Source organism: Acanthochromis polyacanthus, chromosome 20 (genome assembly GCF_021347895.1).
Source record: "Acanthochromis polyacanthus isolate Apoly-LR-REF ecotype Palm Island chromosome 20, KAUST_Apoly_ChrSc, whole genome shotgun sequence".
Taxonomy (NCBI): domain Eukaryota; kingdom Metazoa; phylum Chordata; class Actinopteri; family Pomacentridae; genus Acanthochromis; species Acanthochromis polyacanthus.
In genome coordinates, this window is record NC_067132.1 from 32304537 (window position 1) to 32317063 (window position 12527).

General features: G+C 42.1%; 1 long non-coding RNA gene and 1 pseudogene across 1 annotated transcript; one reads left to right on the forward strand and one right to left on the reverse strand.

Moving 5' to 3' along the window:
* Nucleotides 1–5711: 5711 nt before the first annotated feature.
* LOC127531360 (uncharacterized) lies at nucleotides 5712–7039 on the reverse strand. Its single transcript, XR_007938416.1, has 3 exons — nucleotides 6949–7039; nucleotides 6745–6821; nucleotides 5712–6316 (listed from the first exon to the last, which is right to left on the reverse strand). It is a non-coding gene; the product is annotated as an uncharacterized LOC127531360 (long non-coding RNA).
* Nucleotides 7040–7249: 210 nt separating this feature from the next.
* The window catches only part of LOC127531354 (melanoma receptor tyrosine-protein kinase-like), a 32251-nt pseudogene continuing 26973 nt past the window's right edge, over nucleotides 7250–12527 (forward strand).

The following is a 12527-nucleotide window of genomic DNA, read 5'->3' on the forward strand; positions in this document are numbered from 1 at the left end:
CCTCGTTTATGTATTCATTGTAATCTATTAGGTCCAATATTAGTCGTACATTATTAATTATACTTCTACCCGTCACAAACCCGGATTGTTCCTCATCAATAATTTCTCCCAATCCCACCTTCAGTCTCTGAGCAAAGATGGAGGCAAATATTTTAGCATCGTTGTTTAATAAGGTCATTGGCCTCCAGTTTTCTAGATTCACTTCATATCTGTGACCACCTGCACAGTTCAGCTTCATCGTATGCAGGACAAGAAGCTGTTTATCAGGAGAGCCTCTGTGTACTCAGAGTACTGCAATACTCCTCCAAACGCCAGCTTACAGCCACATACTGGAAGTTTTTAGGATTGTACTGATACTTTATTCTGTCTAAAGTAAGTGTAGTGTAAGAGGTTTATTCCTCCAAAATACTACTTTATGTCCAAATGCTTTTACATTTTAGGGTTTATTCCTCCCAAAAATACTTCATTCTGTCTAAAATATTTATCGTTTGTAGAGTTTATTCCAAAGGCAATGTTTCATTCTGTCTGGCACAGTTTTATTTCTAGTTTTATTTACATAAATACTATTTTCTGTATAAAATACTTGAGTTTTTAGTTTATTCTTTCCAAAATACTACTTTATGTCCAAATCATTTTTGTTTTCAAGGTTTGATTCAAGCCGAAATACTTCATTCTGTCTTGAAATCATTAATTTTACAGGTTTATTCCTCCAAAATACTACTTTATGTCCAGATACTCTGAGCTTTAAATGTTTGTTCCTCCTAAAATACTTCATTCTGTCTAGAATATTTTAATGTACTAGGTTTATTCATTCAAAGTACTACTATATGTCCAAATAATTTAATTTTTTAGGGTTTATTCCGCCACGAAATACTTCATTTATGTCTAAAGTAATTGTAGTTTTAAGGTTCTTCCTCCCAAAATACTATTTTCTGTATAAAATAATTTAGTTTTTTAGATTTTTTTCCCATTAAATGTTACTTTGTGTCCAGATATTTGCAGTATTTGGTTTATCCACCTGGAATACTTCTTCAGATCTCTGATGTGGAGTTTATTTACAGTTTATTGTGTTTTACAGTCAGGTACAGCAGAATTTATAAGTTTATTGTTGGATTTTAACTCTTCCAATGTGTATTTTTTTAGTTCTCTGCTGCAGCCAGCAGGAGGCGCCATCTACTGCCTCATCACCACAGACCATAATAACCGCCTGTCTGTTGGAGTTTATATTAAACATGAGAAACTGAAAACAAAAAATCCCATAAAGGTGTATAAATATGTATGTACACCACACACATATATGTGTAAAGATGGGAGTGTCCCATGTTAGCGACCTTGAACAGCTGAACATGAACCAGTCTGATGACCACCGATCACTTCTTTCGGACACTTGTGCTGTCCTCTCACTGTGACTCTATTGTCTTATGTATGGACTGTTGTGTCTGTTCTTTTTTACCTGCCTGTGGTCTGTGGATGTAAATCAGCATTGTTGCTATAATCTACTGCTGTATAGACAGACGTTCATTAATGTGTCCTCTACCAAATAAATCAGTAACTCCATGTCTGTGGATGTTTCAGGTTGGATTGTGTCTTCACGTGTTTCCTCTGCAGAGCTCAAGCATTTTCCTGCTCTGACTGCCTCATTCATAAACACTATTTAAAGCTGAATAATGAGCGTTTCAGGGGAAGCTCTTTGTTAAAAGGCGCCACATTAATAAATTCATGTTCAGGATTATTCTGGACGTCAGCAGGAAATCAGTTTCATTTTTCAGTCCCACTGAACTAAAAGCTCCACGTCTGACCTGAATATGAGGAGAAGTTCAGAGAAACAAAGCTGACAGGGTCTGCTCACGACTGTTTGGTGTTTCTGTGGAATATTGTGGACTTACGTTGTGCTTTGTGTTGTTTTTTCTGTTTATTTTGTGTTGTTTCATCCAGTAGGTTAGAGCCATGGTGTTATCTGAGGAGGTAACATCAGAATAAATGTGTGTAAACATCTAGATTGTGGTCTGAGCTCCTCTGAGCCTCTGAAGGTCCTGGTATCGATCATACACTGATCCTCTGCTAGCCTCGTTATCCTCGTTAGCCTCGTTAGTCCGTCCTGCTCCTGCTGCATTTCCCACACTCTTCATCCTCCTCTTCCTCCTTTCTTCACTGACTCAGCCTGTAAACCTGAATCATCGTCACACAATCCTTGTCTGTCTCTGTCCACATTTGATGTCTTTTTGTGATAATTAGGGTCCGAGCACCAACGGAGGGTTTCTTTTTCTTCTTTTTCACTCTTTTCCCGTCTTTTCAAACTCCACTTTGGCGGCCTAAACATCCCCCATGCACATCAGGACTGGCGAAAAATTGGATATTTTATTGGGAATTGCGCGCATGTGGCCAAAATGGCTCCATTAGCGCCCCTGTAAAATTTAAAAAGGTGGTCATCAGGCCAACTGTCACGACATTTCAACTACAGCTACAATGTTTGGGGGGCATATGCAGCACATCAGGACACACGAAAAGTCAATCATGGGCCACACCCTAAAACCCAACAGGAAGTCGGCCATCTTGAATTCGCTGTAAATTTTTCTGATTAAAAACTCATTGGGGGTAAATCTGAGAGACCTGAAATTTGGCCAGTATGTTGCAACAGTCCTTCCTGATGAAAAGTGGTGAAATGCTCCACAAAAGTCAAAGGGCGTGTGTCATGGCGACTCCCAAAAATATTGATCCTTCGCCATCAAACAGGAAGTGCTGTCTAACTCGCCTCAACATGCTTCAATCTGCCTGAAACTTTACATGTATGATCAGAGTCCAACCCTCATCACATCCACAGGTTGGCATACACCCTCAGTCACAGCGCCACCGGTGGACATGAGTGGATTTGACCGACCAGTAAGGATGCGAGGACCCGGTCCATCGCTGCTTGCAGCTTTAATTTTGTGTCATTTTGTGTCTCTTTGAGGTCATTTTGTGTCTTTTTGTGTTAATATTTCTGTTTTTGAAGTCATGTTGTGTCTTTTTGTCATTAATTTGTACTTTTTGTGGTTATTTTGTGTCTTTTTGTGTTAATTTATTTCTTGTTGAGGTCATTTTTGTCTTTTTGTGTTAATGTTTTCTCTTTTTGTGGTCATTTTGTGTCTCTTTGTGGTCTTTTTTGTCTCTTTGTGGTTGTTTTGTGTCTTTTTGTCATCAGTTTGCTCTTTTGAGGTCATATTTTATGTTTTAATGATCCTTTTGTGATGACTTCTGTAAACATGTGTTAGCATCTGTCAGCATATGTTAGCATGTGCTAGAACTTGTAAACATGTGTTAGCATGTGTTAGCTGCTGTCAGCATGTGTTAGGGACAGAGGAGTGATTAAATCCATTAAGGGTTTTGTTGCTTCGGCAGCAGGTTTCAGGTAAACAGCAAGAAAAACAGCAGATCTGAATAATGAATGCAGGAAAAGCTCAGCCAGCGGAAAGAGTTTCCTCTCTGCTGGATGGATTTAGAGAAAATCACTTAAATGTTTTCAAAGAAATGCTTGCAACCAGGTCATAAACACTGAAAAAAACGGCTAAAAACCAGCAAAAGACGTCGAGTTAAGTCACTGAAAGACAGCAAATGTTAAAAAAGAACAAACGACAGAACAATCAAAGAACTCTGGCGATGTTTGTTGTAATTGTGTGACTTTGTCAGTAAATTTTTCTCCTTTTCTGATCTTTTTGTATCTTTTGTGTCTTTTTTTGTGTATTGAAAATGAGGAATTAGTTCTCATCTAACTTCCCTGGTAAAATAAAAGTTAAATGAAAACAGATTCAGTAAGAGTGTATGCAGGACGGTCAGAAAAGTGTTCCTGGCTCTGAAATGACTTTTACTCGTCATTGTGGTTTTCCTGGACACAAACCTGTCAGAGCATCAAGGAGGATCCACAGGATTGCAGGTGAATGATGTAGAGATCTGTTAAATTCATTTAAATCATATTCTGTTCATGACATTGTGCTGCAGCCTCAGACTGCGATCAGTCATTTTAATTTCTTTTAGGATTTCCCAGTGTGATTGGCTGCATAGATGCACACACATCCCCATCACAGCTCCCTCACATCATGACAGGAAGTCCATTCACAGCATAAATGTGCAGGTAGGCTACAGGTAGACTGACTACTGTTTCTAAATGTTAAAGGACTGCATCATAGTTCAACATCTGTCATTCTCATGCACTGTCCAGATCATGTGTGATGCTGCATACATTCATTTCTAATGTGGAGGCCACGTGGTCTGGGTCTGTTCATGACTCCAGGATTTATGGAGAGTCTAACCTGAGCAACAGACTGCAGCGTGGTCAGCAGCATAAAATTTTCACAATAGAATTCTCTTGTCTCCCTCCTTTAATATGCTCTGATGTATCCTCTATACATTACAGGAGAGTTTGATGGCCTTCTTGCTGCGTGACAGGGGTTACCATGCCAACCCAGGCTGATGACCTCATGTCCTGACCCTGAACCAGGCCCCCAACAGAACTTCAACCGGACTCACTGCAGGACCAGAGCCCGGGGTGGAGTATGACCATAGGCCTGCTGAAAGCCCGTTTCCAGAGTCTACGTCTCCTCAGGGTGACCCCTGAGAGGGCCTGTGATATTACTGTGCCATGTGTTGTTCTTCATAATATTACCACTATTAGAGGAGAGCAACACCCTGCCCTACAACTGAAGACCCAGATGATGAGCCCATCCACCTGCAGCTATCCAGGACAGCAGAGCAGTCAGAGACACCGTATGCAAGAATCACTTTAGAGTTTAAGTCTCCATCATCACCACCACAGCAAATAAAGACATGATACACATTTCATTTGCCTCTTCTTTATTTCCTACAAATAAAGAGATAGTTCAGTTCATGTTCCAGTAGTTAACATAATTCACCTGTGACCATCACCACCTCTAACTTGTGCTCCAGTATTTCAATTTCCAGATCTGCCCTCCTAATCTGTTTTTTGGATTCTTCTCAGCAAATGCAGTTTGTAAATCTGTTTTACTGATAACTGGGAATACATAGAGGACATTCAATGATACAGTTGCACATGAATTCCACAGAATGAAGCTCTGGTGTTTCCTGAACATCCATCTCACTGTGTCAGTCTGTGCAGTGGAAGCTGAGGAACCATCCTGCTGCTGTCCAGCCATGCTCTGTTAAAGGTTGAGAATGTGCAATACTTCAGTGTAGGCTAAATGTCACACTCTATATTCCACCCAAAGTCTGAATGAGAAGAGAACTATCAGTAACATACCTCTGTATGCCTTTCTGGATCCCCCTCTGTAAAGGCAGCAGACACAGTTTCATCCTCTTCATCCTAGATCAGTGACATGTTTCAGTAAACTTAAACTACCATTTGGACAAATCTTTGGAGTGTTGACTACTTACAGTTACAAGGTCTGTTGTGGTGTGAAGGGGCCAAAAGAGAACTAAATATTTGTATGAATATGCTTTAAAAATACGTATGTGTATTAGTTAACCACGCCCAATGGGTATGTTGGCGGGGTTATTGCATTCAGTGCGGTATCTGGCTGGGTAAGTATGTAAGTATGTATGTGGCTATGTCCGGTCCGATATCTCTGCAACCGCTGAAGTCAGCAAGAAGATCCCCGGTTCAAATCCCGGCCTGGGATCTTTCTGCATGGAGTTGCATGTTCTCCCTGTGCATGCGTGGGTTTTCTCCGGGTACTCCGGCTTCCTCCACAGTCCAAAAACATGCTGAGGTTAATTGGTTACTCTAATTGTCCGTAGGTGTGAATGTGAGTGTGATTGTCTGTCTGTATATGTAGCCCTGTGACAGACTGGTGACCTGTCCAGGGTGTCCCCTGCCTTCACCAGAGTCAGCTGGGATAGACTCCAGCACCCCCCATGACCCTAGTGAGGATAAAGCGGTGTATAGAGGATGGATGGACACACGTCTTCAGATCCATTGATGCTGTCTTTTCAGAGGTGTGGTGCACGCGCTTAACTCCCAGTGAAACTACTCCAAGTTCATTAAACCAACTCAAACCAGCCGCTGTGGAACCGAAAACTCAGAGTTTCTGTCTCAGAATAGATCAACTCAGAGTTCAGGATTAAACTCAGTTTGTTAAACCTGCTTCATGAAACAGACCCCTGGTGTTCTCCACAACAGATGACAAAGCAGAGAAGAAACATGGAGAACCTTTAGAGAACCTTCCAAGGAACAGGGCTATGAGGAACCAGAGAACCTGTAGAGAACCTCTGATTAACCTGTAGAGAACCTCTGGAGAACCTGTAGAGAACCTCTGACTAACCTGTAGAGAACCTGTAGAGAACCTCTGACTAACCTGCAGAGAACCTCTGGAGAACCTGTAGAGAACCTCTGGAGAACCTGTAGAGAACCTCTGACTAACCTGTAGAGAACTCTGACTAACCTGTAGAGAACCTCTGGGAGAACCTGTAGAGAACCTCTGACTAACCTGTAGAGAACCTCTGACTAACCTGTAGAGAACCTCTGACTAACCTGTAGAGAACCTCTGACTAACCTGTAGAGAACCTCTGACTAACCTGTAGAGAACCTCTGACTAACCTGTAGAGAACCTCTGATTAACCTGTAGAGAACCTCTGACTAACCTGTAGAGAACCTCTGGAGAACCTGTAGAGAACCTCTGACTAACCTGTAAGAACCTCTGACTAACCTGTAGAGAACCTGTAGAGAACCTCTGATTAACCTGTAGAGAACCTCTGACTAACCTGTAGAGAACCTCTGGAGAACCTGTAGAGAACCTCTGGAGAACCTGTAGAGAACCTCTGACTAACCTGTAGAGAACCTCTGACTAACCTGTAGAGAACCTCTGGAGAACCTGTAGAGAACCTCTGACTACCTGTAGAGAACTCTGACTAACCTGTAGAGAACCTGTAGAGAACCTCTGACTAACTGTAGAGAACTCTGACTAACCTGTAGAGAACCTGTAGAGAACCTCTGATTACCTGTAGAGAACCTCTGACTAACCTGTAGAGAACCTCTGACTAACCTGTAGAGAACCTCTGATTAACCTGTAGAGAACCTCTGACTAACCTGTAGAGAACCTCTGACTAACCTGTAATGAGAACCTGTAGAGAAGCCTCTGACTAACCTGTAGAGAACCTCTGACTAACCTGTAGAGAACCTCTGACTAACCTGTAGAGAACCTGTAGAGACCTCTGACTAACCTGTAGAGAACCTGTAGAGAACCTCTGACTAACCTGTAGAGAACCCCGGTTCCTCCTACTTAAACTCCTCGTGTCTGCTGTTTGCTGCTCTGAGGCGGAAGGAGGCGGAGCGGACCGACAGACCGATCCGTCACTCCGCTCACTGCTCCGCCGCTCACACCCACCCGGACCCACACTCAGACCCATACCCGGACCCACGACACCCGGACCGACACCCGGATCGACCCCCGGACCATGAAGCCCGGAGGAGGAGGAGGCTCCGCGGCGCTGCTGCTGCTGCTGCTCGGCGGCTGCTGCTGCTCCAGCCCCGGGAGGAGAGGTAGGATCGCCGGCCTCAGGACTCCGGAGCGGCTCGGTCCGGTTCCGCTGCTTCACCGGCTCAGAAACCTGAACCGGGTCTGAACCGGACCGAGTTCAGCTGAGAGCAGCTGATGTTGAGCAGATTTACAGTCCAGAGGAAAGAGTTCTGAGCAGCTAGTGAGAACATGAAAAGAACCTTTAAAACATTTCAGATTCAGCGTTTACTGGAGACAGAAAACCTGAGAATGAAATGAAATTAAATCCAGATTTCCAGCTTCAGCAGGAGTTTTAGTTCAGATTTAAACTTTCCACGGATTAAATCTAGAAACGTTCTGGTTTAAAATCTTCTCTGAAATGATCAGAAAACGTTTTTGTGTTTTCACTGAGCAAGCTGTTTAACAAAGTTCTAATACTGTACAGATTATTATTATTATTATTATTATTATTATTATGGTCTGCAGAGCTTACAGTCAAACATCCTTTGACAGATTCAATCATTTTAAATCCATTTTAGTTTTCCTTTTATTTATTTTCAGGACTTCTGTTATTATGCTGCTGTTGTTTTATTTTACTGTACATTATTTTTCTTCTGACCAATTCCGTCTGAAATTCACAGATGGGGGGGGGGGGGGGGGGGGGCAGCACCATTTTCAATTTGGCTTTGGAAGATATTGGTGGGAGATCATGAAAAAAAAACCCTTTATGTGCAAAATTACAGGCTTCTACTCCCAGTAGTTTTTGAGTTATGGCATTTTCAAATTTTAATAATTCAGGCCAAAATGCCCCCCCCCCCAATCCTCGCCTGGAATTTTTAGGTTTTAAAATGCTTATATCTGCTCCTGGGTATCACAGAGACTTGAATTAAAAAGTCATAAATAATAAAATAATAGATTGAGGGTAGAATTGAGCATGGTGCAGTGATGGCTAGAAGTTTGGACTTTGCATGGCTACAGTAAGAGGATAGATGAGTTTCTGTGCAAATTAGCAGATCTCTACCACCTGTGCTACACTGACTTCAGGATCCTTGAAAATTAGGCCACTTTTTCATGGGGGCAATGTTCAGCAGTCCATATCTCTAAATAATGAGCCTAGAGGGCTCCCCCTGTATAAGTTATAAGCCAGTCTGGTCTAGAGCAAAACTAAATGGTGCTAAGACATTAATCTGTGAGATTTCTGGTATTTTTAACACCCTTAACCCTACTCATGAGTGGTTTTACAAATAATTTATACATTTTGGGCAAGCCCCCCCCCCCCCCCCCCCCCCCCCCCCCTGCTCTGTAGAGACTTCTGAGTGTGTGTGTTGTTTCTAGGACATCACCAACATGTAGAGAACTTGGAGAAAAAATCAAGTCTTTCAAGTCTTTTGGATGTGGTTAAAACTTCTTTGCTGATGTTGCAGACCTGAAGCTTTCCTGAGCAGGTGGAGACGCTGCTGTCCTTTTCTGTAGACAGTGTCCACATGTTGTCCAAAGGACAGGCAGGTGTCAGTGTCTGTCCCAGGATGTTTTTAGCTTTCCACCTGGTCCACAGACAGACCGTAGATCTTCAGGTCTGGGACGTACAGCTCTGTTCATGCGTTTCCACAGGATGGACGTCAGCACCAGCGGTCTGTAGTCCTTCAGCTCTCTGCTTTGGTGCTGTTGGGGGAATGATGGTTGATTCTTCACTGCTTTGGAATGATGCCTCAAGAGGTCCTAGAATGACCTGGTGACCCCTCCAGCTAGCTGGATGGGACAGTCCTTCAACAGTCTGAGGCTCTGTTGGGTTTAGTCTGCGGGGTACCAGGTGTTCACTGAGGGTCCAGATGATCGCTGACATCTCATTGGTTGTGTCACATTTTGTGCGTTTTGCATTGTTTTGTCGTTGCTTTACGTCTCATTTTGGTAGCTTTATGTCTTGTTGTTTTTCTTTGCATCGTATTTTGGTCCTTTAGCGTTTCTTTCGGGACCGTTCTCTTGCTGTGGGCCGCCTTGTTCTGGTCTTCAGACGTCAGCCTGATAAACGGTGTTGTTCGGTGTGATGAAGGCAGAAAGAGTCCCACAGGGAGCAGTAACCTCGGCGAGCAGACGGAGGAGGATTGGAGTGTCTGGGTGGAGCAGCTGATCAACGCTTTGTTCAGTCTGAATCCACCTGAGAGCAGCAGACGTTCTGGAGCTGTCCTGTTGTCAAAAGGACTGAAACTGGTCCAAAATCATACAAAATAAATGTCCAGTCTTTTAACATGTGAAATGTGACAAAAAATGTCTCAGAATCTGTTTAAAATGACGTTAAAACGTGTCCAGAATGTTTTAAAAATGGCCCAAAAAACATCACCAAAATGACTTAGCACTTGGTCACAAAAATGACAGAAACCTGTGTAAAATGTTAGAATTTGTCCTGAGACTGAAACATGTCCCAAATGTCAATAAATGGTCCAAAGTGACAAAAACATCAAAACTACTCAGAACTTGTCCAAAATGACAACATAATAAACCCCGTGTAGAATGACATTAAAACTTCTCTAAAATGACTCAAACATGGTCACCTAAAGGACAGTGAGGACAGAAAGCCGTCTTTTGTGTCTCTCTGGTCATTTTCTGTCTTTCTGGGGTTGTCTTGTGTGTCTTTGTGCTTGTTTTGCGTGTTGCTCTGTTGATACAGTTCTGACCTGTGTGTGTGTTACTGTGTGTGTGTAGCAGGTTGTGTTTTCAATCCAAAGCTGGAGCAAACAGATTGTTGTGACTGCAGAGATGTGAGACTCAAGGCTGTCAGTGTGTGTGTGTCTGTGTGTGTCTTTGGAAGCACTAAAGTCTTGGGGTAACCGTGGCAACGCTGTTAGCAGACTGAGCCGACCCACACTGTCTGACTGAGACAACAACAGTCCGGCTGCTTCACAACAAAAACACAAAACTGGAGACGGACCCACAAACTGCTGCCGGTTCACACTGGGCATGTGCAGAACATCCAACGTGATTGGTTGTTAATCAGAGGATGACATCAAACTGGTGTCTGTTTGTGGTTGTTTAGTGTCTCTGTGTGGTGGTTTTGTGTCTCTTTGTGGTGGTTTTGTGTCTCTTTGTGGTGGTTTTGTGTCTCTTTGTGGTGGTTTTGTGTCTCTTTGTGGTTGTTTTGTGTGTCTTTGCGGTTGTTTTGTGTCTCTGTGTGGTGGTTTTGTGTCTCTTTGTGGTTGTTTTGTGTCTCTTTGTGGTTGTTTTGTGTCTCTGTGTGGTGGTTTGTGTCTCTTTGTGGTTGTTTTGTGTCTCTTTGTGGTGGTTTTGTGTCTCTTTGTGGTGGTTTTGTGTCTCTTTGTGGTTGTTTTGTGTGTCTTTGTGGTTGTTTTGTGTCTCTTTGTGGTGGTTTTGTGTCTCTTTGTGGTTGTTTTGTGTGTCTTTGTGGTTGTTTTGTGTCTCTATGTGGTTGTTTTGTGTCTCTTTGTGGTGGTTTTGTGTCTCTATGTGGTTGTTTTGTGTCTCTTTGTGGTTGTTTTGTGTCTCTTTGTGGTTGTTTTGTGTCTCTATGTGGTTGTTTTGTGTCTCTTTGTGATTGTTTTGTGTCTCTATGTGGTTGTTTTGTGTCTCTTTGTGGTTGTTTTGTGTGTCTTTGTGGTTGTTTTGTGTCTCTTTGTGATTGTTTTGTGTCTCTATGTGATTGTTTTGTGTGTCTTTGTGGTTGTTTTGTGTCTCTATGTGATTGTTTTGTGTCTCTTTGTGGTTGTTTTGTGTCTCTTTGTGGTTGTTTTGTGTCTCTATGTGGTTGTTTTGTGTCTCTTTGTGGTTGTTTTGTGTGTCTTTGTGGTTGTTTTGTGTCTCTTTGTGGTGGTTTTGTGTCTCTTTGTGGTTGTTTTGTGTCTCTGTGTGGTGGTTTTGTGTCTCTTTGTGGTTGTTTTGTGTCTCTATGTGGTTGTTTTGTGTCTCTTTGTGGTTGTTTTGTGTGTCTTTGTGGTTGTTTTGTGTGTCTTTGTGGTTGTTTTGTGTGTCTTTGTGGTTGTTTTGTGTCTCTTTGTGGTTGTTTTGTGTCTCTTTGTGGTTGTTTGTGTCTCTATGTGGTTGTTTTGTGTGTCTTTGTGGTTGTTTTGTGTCTCTTTGTGATTGTTTTGTGTCTCTATGTGGTTGTTTTGTGTCTCTATGTGATTGTTTTGTGTGTCTTTGTGGTTGTTTTGTGTCTCTATGTGGTTGTTTTGTGTCTCTTTGTGGTTGTTTTGTGTCTCTATGTGGTTGTTTTGTGTGTCTTTGTGGTTGTTTTGTGTCTCTTTGTGGTTGTTTTGTGTCTCTTTGTGGTTGTTTTGTGTCTCTTTGTGGTTGTTTTGTGTGTCTTTGTGGTTGTTTTGTGTCTCTTTGTGGTTGTTTTGTGTCTCTTTGTGGTGGTTTTGTGTGTCTTTGTGGTTGTTTTGTGTCTCTTTGTGGTTGTTTTGTGTCTCTATGTGGTTGTTTTGTGTGTCTTTGTGGTTGTTTTGTGTCTCTATGTGGTTGTTTTGTGTCTCTTTGTGGTTGTTTTGTGTCTCTATGTGGTTGGTTTGTGTCTCTATGTGGTTGTTTTGTGTCTCTTTGTGGTTGTTTTGTGTCTCTTTGTGGTTGTTTTGTGTCTCTATGTGGTTGTTTTGTGTGTCTTTGTGGTTGTTTTGTGTCTCTATGTGGTTGTTTTGTGTCTCTATGTGGTTGTTTTGTGTCTCTATGTGGTTGTTTTGTGTCTCTTTGTGGTTGTTTTGTGTCTCTTTGTGGTTGTTTTGTGTCTCTTTGTGATTGTTTTGTGTCTCTATGTGGTTGTTTTGTGTCTCTATGTGATTGTTTTGTGTGTCTTTGTGGTTGTTTTGTGTCTCTATGTGGTTGTTTTGTGTCTCTTTGTGGTTGTTTTGTGTCTCTATGTGGTTGTTTTGTGTCTCTATGTGGTTGTTTTGTGTCTCTTTGTGGTTGTTTTGTGTCTCTATGTGGTTGTTTTGTGTCTCTATGTGGTTGTTTTGTGTCTCTTTGTGATTGTTTTGTGTCTCTATGTGGTTGTTTTGTGTCTCTTTGTGGTTGTTTTGTGTGTCTTTGTGGTTGTTTTGTGTGTCTTTGTGGTTGTTTTGTGTCTCTTTGTGGTTG